Source organism: Callionymus lyra, chromosome 3 (assembly GCF_982586985.1).
Source record: "Callionymus lyra chromosome 3, fCalLyr1.hap1.1, whole genome shotgun sequence".
Lineage (NCBI taxonomy): Eukaryota > Metazoa > Chordata > Actinopteri > Syngnathiformes > Callionymidae > Callionymus > Callionymus lyra.
The window spans coordinates 6,810,022-6,819,657 of NC_141820.1; the positions used below are offsets into that span (position 1 = coordinate 6,810,022).

The 9,636-nt window shown below is 35.2% G+C and overlaps 1 long non-coding RNA gene and 1 pseudogene across 1 annotated transcript; one reads left to right on the top strand and one right to left on the bottom strand.

The window, feature by feature from the left end:
* Nucleotides 1-723: 723 nt before the first annotated feature.
* Nucleotides 724-8,274, top strand: LOC148083138 (uncharacterized). The gene is made up of 2 exons (XR_015710725.1): nucleotides 724-782; nucleotides 7,190-8,274. It is a non-coding gene; the product is annotated as an uncharacterized LOC148083138 (long non-coding RNA).
* Nucleotides 8,275-8,577: 303 nt separating this feature from the next.
* On the bottom strand, nucleotides 8,578-9,636 carry LOC148083139 (uncharacterized; annotated as a pseudogene).

Consider the following 9,636-nt stretch of genomic DNA (forward strand, 5'->3'; position numbering starts at 1 on the left):
TGTTCTCTGTCCCTGTTTTATAGGCGGAGTCAGATACACAAGAAGCACAAAGAGAGAAGATCTTAAAGTACCTGGTGAGGTAAAGATGTGTATCTGACTCGCAGGAGCTGCAGACACTCACTGGATGTGGTGACTCTGTGGAGACAGAACATCAGATCCAGACTGAGGCTGGAGTTCTGCTTCCACAGAGTCACAACAACACCGAGATGCTTTTAGAAAATGGGGAGAAAAGGGACAAATTTGTGCAACGAAAGAAAACATTCTACAATTTGCACACTGGCTTGACTGAAGTATTGCACTTGTTACTTTATATGGAACTATTGTAAAAACAACAACATTGCAATAAAGTGTTTTTAAAAGTCCTCTCTCTCTCTTTCTCTCTCTCTCTCTCTCTTTCTCTCTCTCTCTCTCGCTCTACAAAAGAAATAGAAACATACAAAAAAGGGTAATTGGTGAAAAATGCTTCTACAGAATAGAGGACTGAATGAGTCAAGAGATCATAGAAACGTTTATTTATATATCTACTAGTATTGTTTTGATTGTTTAAGCGCTTTGTGACCCTGGTCTATATAAATAATTACTTACTTACTTACTTACTAGTAAAGTAAAAGTGAAATGACACTCTGTACCAGCAGGTGGTGCTGGTGCACCTTTAACTGCTATAGAAGAAGATTTCAGAAGTACTTTCTCTTTCTCTGTCGCTGCAGTGACATCCGTTCGTGTTTTGAGAACAACATTCATCATCCATCTGTTGGTTTCCATCCTTTTGAGTGGCATTAGAAGTAAGTAGAAGTATTGTGTACTGTATCCAGAGTATGTATCTGATGATATCTTAGTATTATTCTTGTTTTCTTGTCTTGTTTGAACATATTTCACTTTCACACTTCCTTGCATTAAGTCCTGTTCAATTTGTTAGATTGGAAATTATTCTACACTATACGTATACGCCATAAGTTAAATTAATGCTAAAAAGATGATCAAAATATAGAGTATAAAATACTAGCCTCATCTAAGAGCTTAAACGTTTAAATACACATTCACAACCAACATTTCACTTTCATACTGATATACACTGTGTCAAGGGTAGCTTGAAACAGACTAGAGATTATTCAGCGATTTAATGAAGGACAGACTGTCTGCTCTGTTCACACCTGTGGACGTGAAACAAAAGAGCAAGAAAGAACACACCCAAAAGAGGGGGGCTGGAAGACAAAGGAATCCGCCCACACAACAGGGAAGCAAGGATGTTGCTCTCCAGGTGACTCGAGACAGGAACTAACATCAAAGAACCACTGCCCCAGAACAGACGCCCCCTGGACAGGAAACTTTCCCTTAAATGTAGAGACGACCCATAACCCAGGACCGTCTTTCCCGGAGCTATCGACCTGTACAGCTGCCGGCAAAGATCGAGTCCTTTCGATCGTAAAGTTATATCTTTGTTTTACTTGTAGCGGCGAATAAACGACCCGTACACTGCATTTTGACCTTTTATCTCCATAAAGCAAAGTATTAAGACCTGGACGTGACGTCGTGTTGGAGCGACAGAAACGGACTAGTTTTAATCGTTTTACCAGGGTGTCTGGAAGCTAATTGAGCGATCGAGGGGCTCCTGCCATTATGACTTCGACACTTTAGACACGACAGGCTGGTAAGAGTCTCGTTCCACGTAGCATAGTGTGTCTCTCTCACCTGTTTTGGTAAAATACTGTTGTCGTCGTATTGTCATGACATATTGTTTTGTTTAAATTGTCTGTGTCTGTATATTTTTATCTTTTGAATATTTTTTTTCTCGCTGCGGTACTTGTAAAAATTAGCATTCGTTTGTGTGAGATCTCAGATTTTTTGTGACACAGCTGAGAGTCCAGGTTCGTGTGTCTCTGGACACTATCTCTTGCTGATAAGAACACTGCTGCAGACGTTGTTACTTGTCAGCTGCTGCAAGGCCGAATGAGCTCCGAAAGACAATTTCCTTGTTGGGGGGAGTGGTTGCTCTTGGAGGTTGAACTTCTAAGACTTCCTTCTTTTCCTCACCGACCCTCCCATTGTATTCATGTGTTCTCTAAACGCACACACATTCTTACGTCATCTTGAATTCTATTCACTATTGGGTTCGATATAATTATCTTTTCTCTTTATTAAGAAACATTCTTTGTTGACGATAGTTATTTTACTATTATTCCTGTTTCTTAATTCGTAATTTCTTAATTGAGGTATATACAAATATACAGTTAATTAGTGGTATAATTGGTTTAAGAAGAAAAACAAACCAACTCACATTTCAATTTTCTCCTTCTTCTGCTGTGTTCAATAACAATAACACAATTAACATTGATGGTTGGCACACTGTTGTATGTATTAATGATCTTGACCATCCTCTCTTCCTATTTCACATTATCAATCGATCAACTCACAATTGGTCACATTGCGTGTAACTTTTGGTGTTTTGTCTAACTAATACTGCTTATCTAAAACAAGTGTGTCATTGACTGCTTGCATGTGTGTACGTTTGTTGATATCTAGTTCCTGTTTTCTCTTCTTCTCTCAATTTCTGATCTTTGGTGTTGTATTTGCTATGCTGCCCCCTGCTGGTTTGCTCTTTGTTTACTTCTTAATTGACTTTTGTTCTGACTCAATTGGTGTAATTATTTAATTATTGATTAATTTAATCAATTGCAGTTTATTCTGTTTTCTTATTTTTTCAATTATTACTTTAAATACATTTTATTATTTTAACAATCAGTCATACATTTACTATTTTATTATTTTTAGTAAATTAGGGATTGGATTTTTATCTTTTTAATTATTGGAGGAATATTAAGTTATATGTTGTATTTGGTCTTTAGACAGTCACTCTTATTCCTCTTCTTGTCAATTTTGCTATATATATATGCAACTAATTAGGAAGTTAAATAATTAACAATAAATAAATAATAAGTTGTTAATTTTTTTGACTTGAATAATTTTAATGAATTAGTATAATATTTTGATTAGATCTAATTGCATTTATTATTTTCAAATTAGTCCATTTAATTTTAATTTTCTTGTTTTTATTATTAATATCTTAATATAGTATTTGTTTTATTTATTATTATCTCGGATTTTATAATGGATTTTAATTAGTTAATTGAAGTTTTGGTTCTTAATTTAGATTTTTAGATTCTTCCTCTTTCATATTTTCATTTAATTGTTTATTATGGTAACTGCTTCTTTACCTATTATTTTTAGTATTATTACTAATATTATTAATATTATTAATTTGTTCTATTCATTTATTGACCTCCTATTTCAAGACAAAAGTAACTATTACTACAGGTGACAAGTTAAAGCTCCTGACAGGGAAGAAAAATAAGAAACGTTAATCTGTTTTTTAATTTAATGGTAAATCTTATGAGTGGGTTACTCACATCAATGATTTCTGAGAATTCATAATAAATAAAATAGTTAAACAAAATGCTCTTATTGAGCTCCAGATACAGCTAATTAAATTTCAACTTAAAGACTTGAAAGAGTTTCTCTAAAAATAGAGATGATAGTTCTAGGGTCCTATCATAGCTCCCTATTGGCCACTGGCTGGAGTGCATGGGTGTGGCAGGAGAAGAGGACGAGGAGATGGAAACAAACAAAGAATTTTGGTCAACAATGGCGCATTTTTGGCTTTTAGTCCAGGAACTTTGGTCCAGTTCCCTATTGGTGACACCTACGATTGAAGCAATTTTCCTGAGCTGAACAAACAAGAACTCAACCTCAACAACTCTCCACCAAGAATGAACTTCTGCTCCAGAGAGGGAGGAGCTGTACTGGTTCAACGTGATTGAACATCTGATGGTTTCTCTGATCTTGAAAAGACTTTTGAGACTTCATTCCTATGATCCACCTTTGGACCCCCCACACTGCACTATGAACTATGTCTGGGATGATGATGAACGTGATTATGAAGACAAATGGCACGATCTGGTCGCAAACATGAACTTGACTCTAGTCTGCGATGACATTTTTTGTGGTCCTGATGGTGAGGCTGCTGAACTAACAACTGAACAAGGTTCTCTATGCTCTCTGACACTTCTGTCCCTCGTGTTGCTCTTGCTGTGGTTGCTGGTGGAGAAGCTAGGTTCTATATATTATATATAGATATTATAACAGGGCCCTGAGACAAATGATTAAGAAATGCAAAGTTGTTTGTGATTTGATGAAAAAGCAGACACATCTAAACTGTTAGAGACATGATATCTTAAGATGTAACAGTAAAAAGTTAATCCCAGAATAACATACTCTGATTGCTCCACTCAGAGCTATGATGAAAGCAGCCATAAGAAAACTAAACAAAAACTTGTGAGGTCAACTGATGCAGAATTTTATTTTAAACTAATTACAAGTGACTCTGTCTAGAGCTGCTGACTTGTCACCTCCAGAAACTAGACTATAGAGACTAGACTATAGAGACTAGACTATACTATACCATTCAATCTTGATGTGAGTGAAATTGATGATATATTGTTCTTTGAAATTAGACTTAAATAGTGAAAATGGTAAAAATAGAGACTAAAATACTGTAGGAGGAAAGGTCAAAGAAAAAATAATAGATTAAGAGATAAATTAAAAGAAACACTGAGAAATATAAATATGACATTCTTCTCTCTAGTTGAATAAACCAAACAACTATAAGTGAATATTAAATAAAGAAACTAGTTAAGATAAGCAAAGTAGTAATCTAGAATAGATACTGTATTTATTTTGTGGGTAGATAATTAAAGAGGTCTGACACCTGATCTAATTAACTACTACATTCATAAAACTCATTTGAACTCACACAACACTCTCAGACATTCACATAGATATTACAAATAACACACTGATCTCAGAGATAAACAAACAAACACATGATGTCTTAAATTTAAATTGAATAAGATAAAAAAGTGTCTCTGCAACCTGCTCCCTGTGTGTGTGTGTGTGTGTGTGTGTGTGTGTGTGTGTGTGTGTGTGTGTGTGTGTGTGTGTGTGTGTGTGTGTGTGTGTGTGTGTGTGTGTGTGTGTGTGTGTGTGTGTGAATGAAATAATTCCCTCCAACACCCGCCTCTGTTTCTCTCTCTCCATGAAGTCAAAACTTACTGATAATTTGAACTCTCTGCTAACTTCAAGGTTTATTCAAATAAAACACATGACAAACTCTAACTGACATCCACAGATCAAAGTTTTGAATACACAACTCATGACACACACACAATATCCTCATCACCACCTGAATTGATTCAAAACTGACCTTCTAGTAACTTCTGATCTTATCCTGTCAGAGGTGGTGTTGAGAAGCTCCAGTGAGGGAGGAATAAGAAGCCACTGTCCACTGCAGACTTAAATATATGAAATGATCTCCTTGTTAGAAGGTGAACAAGAAACATGAGCCAACATGAGTAAAGATAATAACTTGACTAGCTTGAAAATATATGTATGAAAAAATGTAGTTTTAGGAAACTACTCTTTGGACATGTGGTGAAATAGTTAAGATGTTTAAATTACCAAACACAAGAAATCATGATTTGAGATAAATACAACTTCCCTAAAACTAATAACACTTTACTTAATGCTAAGAGAAGGAACATATTGACATTAGAGAAGTTTCAAAAAACAAGGGAAAGAAAATATCTTGTTATGATTAAAACGTAGTTTCAGAATTAATCATTTTAAGAACATGTATTTTTTTTATAAATTAAAATAGAATACTTTTATATACATCAATGGCAGCCAATAATACAATACACAATATGAAAAGTGAAACTTGAAACTAAAAAATTAAATTGATTAATTGAAAAAGTTAAATAAAAAATGGAAATATGTTTCTAAAGCTGCTTCTAATGTTCTAAGGCAACTATAAACATTTTTTGAACAAAATGTAAAGCATAGAACAGAATCGACTAAAAATGTAAGACCCAGAAGAAATAAATTAATTAATAAATGATGCCTTCAAGAAAGAAAATAGCAAATAATCTATTTAGAAACTATAGAATCATATCAGTCTCATTACCTTTGTTAAAGATAAATATACCTTTAATCCAAGATCAAAAAATAAGAACTAGAGCGATAAAGAGATTAATGGAAAATAAACAAGTTGAATTCTAAAATTGACAAAATATGGACTTGCAAGTGTAATTTATTGAAGGAATTCAATTATATAAGCATTGAAAATTACTAGTTTTCATCCACATGACAAAATGATTTGATTGAAGTTTTAAACAAAGGAAACCTAAAATAAATACCAATTTGAAATACTAGAGTTTAACAGTTCTTTGGGGAACTTCAATATAAAGATAATAAATGGGTTAATAATGGAAAATAAGGTTCTCAAAATGTGTTCTATATCTAACAAAGGACAAGAAAATAAAATAAAAGAATGAATCATTATAATTATAATCGGAAAAATATTTTATAGAGTAGATTTTTACTTTTTTAATTTTTTTTATTATTCATAAATTAAGTCTTAGTTAGTCTTTTATTAATTATTAATTGGTTAAACTAAGGTCCAGAAATCCAACAATAGAAATGCTAATATAGAAAAAACATAATAAAATAAATAAACGGCTGCAGAATAGTTTGCACATAGACATTTTTTTCTATTTGATATTATCCATTTACTTTAGCAATAGACTTTCAAACCAAATCTAAGAGGAATAATAATGATTCAACGAAGCTAAGAATATCTTTTTGTAGCTAATAATGTCATATATTGAATACATGTATTCATAAATAAATTTAAGAAAGTTAATACCAAGAGTATTATGATTAATTAAATGATTTGACAATAGATTTGGATACAAAGTTATTCAAGAAAACATTTTTTAAATACAAATAAATAAGGTTGTTCATTTGTCCCTCAGGGGAGGACTTAGATACTTAGCTGGATAATAGGTTTGTTACGTGATGGTGATTCTTGTTGCACGGTTCTGTCGATCAACACTGCTGAAGGAGGCTCTGTCCAGATTGCATTCAATTAGTTTAAATTGTTGATGTAGAAAACAGCTCGAGAATAAGGTACGACTGTGTTTTACTATCTCTCTGACTTAGGTAGTAAATAGGAAGGGGTTAATTTTGTCTGCATGAAGTAGTATGAGTAAATTCTAAATAAATAGCATGATTTAAAGATGTATTGTTTCTCATTTGTAAAGAATGCGATGCTGTTCATGTCTTTCCTATGTTGCAGGACGAGCTCAATGATGCTCTGTTGACGGTGGAGTACGTCAACAACACCTCACATGAAGAGCCCACATCCAAGTCGCCGACAACGGGGCTGCTGCTTCCTTTTTACCTCGTTAAAGAGGTTTTTCAAAGCAGTGGATACTGGCTCCATATCAATATATAGTTAACATTATCTCTACTTCAATATAGACTTATTAGATGTGAGTTACTTAGTGTGAATATGTTTGTTTTGATGATTTGGCATTCAATTACTTCAGTTTTAATTCGTAGCATAATTTGGAATAATAATTATTATTAATTTTTTTTTTTTGTATTTTCTTTTTTTCTTTTTTCTTTTTTGTGATTTGAGAGAAATGCTCATAATGTATAATTGTATTAATTAAATGAATCTGTGTTTCCTCTGTTGCTTTCTCACCATATGTAATCTTTGTGTGGCACTATACGGATAATAGTTTAGCATGTTTAGTTTATGATAAGATTCGTGATCATTATTTTGAAATCAGACTAGTTTTTGTTTTATTGCATCATTAGTTCATGATGCAATCAGGGGGAATGTAAGGAAATGACAACTTTACTGTAATCAATCATCTAGATTTAACACACATTTCAAATAGTCACTTGATTAACTGATAATCTTTCATATTTAATTCATATTAAATAATCCTATTCTTGCATTGACTGCAACACAAGGCCGAGTTCACAAAGCCTCACACACACAGAAAGATTAAACAATTCCAGATTCCAGGAAGTCTGGACACCTGTTTGAGAACTCACACTGAAGGACACAAGTCGCTGGGAACAAACTCTCTCTAGAAGTCAACAACCTTCAGTAAGTTTCCACTACGATCACGTGCGACCGGCCATCTTAGAATCAAGTGTTTAGAGTCACTGACCAATCCTACATGTACATTTGACTAGAGGCGTTAACCTGAATATTCTACTATAAAGATCCACCATTTTGTCTGATCTTTGCGTTCTGTCATTCTTAGACGTCTGCGATAGATCTCTCTGCTTGCCTGCGCCCATGTTCACGTAAGTTTGTCTCTGACTTTTGCATAATTCACTAAACGAGCATTTTTCTTAAACTCATCCATGTGTCTGTCCTTCATTCCATCACCACGTACGAGGCTGGGGAGGGGTCGGTTCATCGGAACATAAAATCCCAACACCTGAGACCAGTAATTCTGCGATAACATTTTCAATTCCTTCTTCTGCATCTGGTTTGAGCGGGTATTGTCTTATTACAGGGCGATGCTCAGTCTTCCCTTTAATAATTACAGGTGGAGTATTTTTCATTAGACCTACATCCGTGGGTCCTTGACTACAGAGTTGATCTGGCAACTTGCTCACAGCCTCTTCCTCGTCTTGTGAGAGGGAGAGGATCTGTACATCTCAGCTCAAATGAGTTTGAGGGTTAGTTCTGAGTGTCCAATTTATTCGCACTCGTTGCCACCCAGTATGCGACACCTCCCACAACGGATTTTGTGGATATGGCGTCCAACTGAGGTGTGGCAGTGATCCCGCAAGATCATTAATGTCTTTCCACTCATGCTCATGGCTCTTTGCCAAGGACACATGTGGGTGTTGTCCTGGCGGAAGGAGTTGTTTTACCTGAGCTGACACAACTGCAGTAGCAAAACCACACTTCTTTTTACAATATAAGTGTTCTAGGTTTATTACCTGTGGTTCTAGTCGCAAGAAAAATTCGTCATACTCTAAATCAGGGCCTGGATCATCTTTATGTCTTATGGTTACGTGAAGGCCCTGTTTTCCCTGGATCTCTCCTCCAGGTTCAACTTTTTCTGCAATTTCTCTCAAGAGTTGAGCTGCTGCTCCTGTCATTTCTGCCTCTGGGAGGTCTAATGACCACCAATAACGGGCGCTTCAGTTATCGGCGGTATGTCACCTACTGAGGCGATCACCCTCCCCTTGTTGTTTGTTTGTAGTCTTATTTCTAGTTGTGTGATAACATCCCGTCCTAACAAGTTATGTGGACAAGATGGATGCAAAACCAGTTCAGCCTGCGCTACTCTCAGTGGTCTTTCTGGTGCAACAATGTTCAAAGTGTGTGTCAGTGGCAAATGTTCAACCGTTCCATGAGCTCCTTTCATTTTGACTATACCTTTTCCTGGCTTAATTTTCTTTGGGTCCCATCGACCTAGTACTGAAACATCAGCACCGGTGTCTACCAGAAAAACTGTTGGATCTCCGTTTGCTAGGAGTGTCATTTCAGGCCTTTTACCAGGCTCTGTTAAATGTCCTAACAAAAGGTCTTGAATTTCAGGTATTTCTTCATCAAACATTGTGTGTGAGAGGTTAATTTCTTCTTCTGATTCATCAGTTTCACATGGCGGTGCACTCGGTTGTGACCTTGGTGCTGCCACCTGTTGTTGGCCTAGTCATTCTTCATCCTCAGACGAATCATCAGAGTAGTGTTTTCGTCTGGGTTTA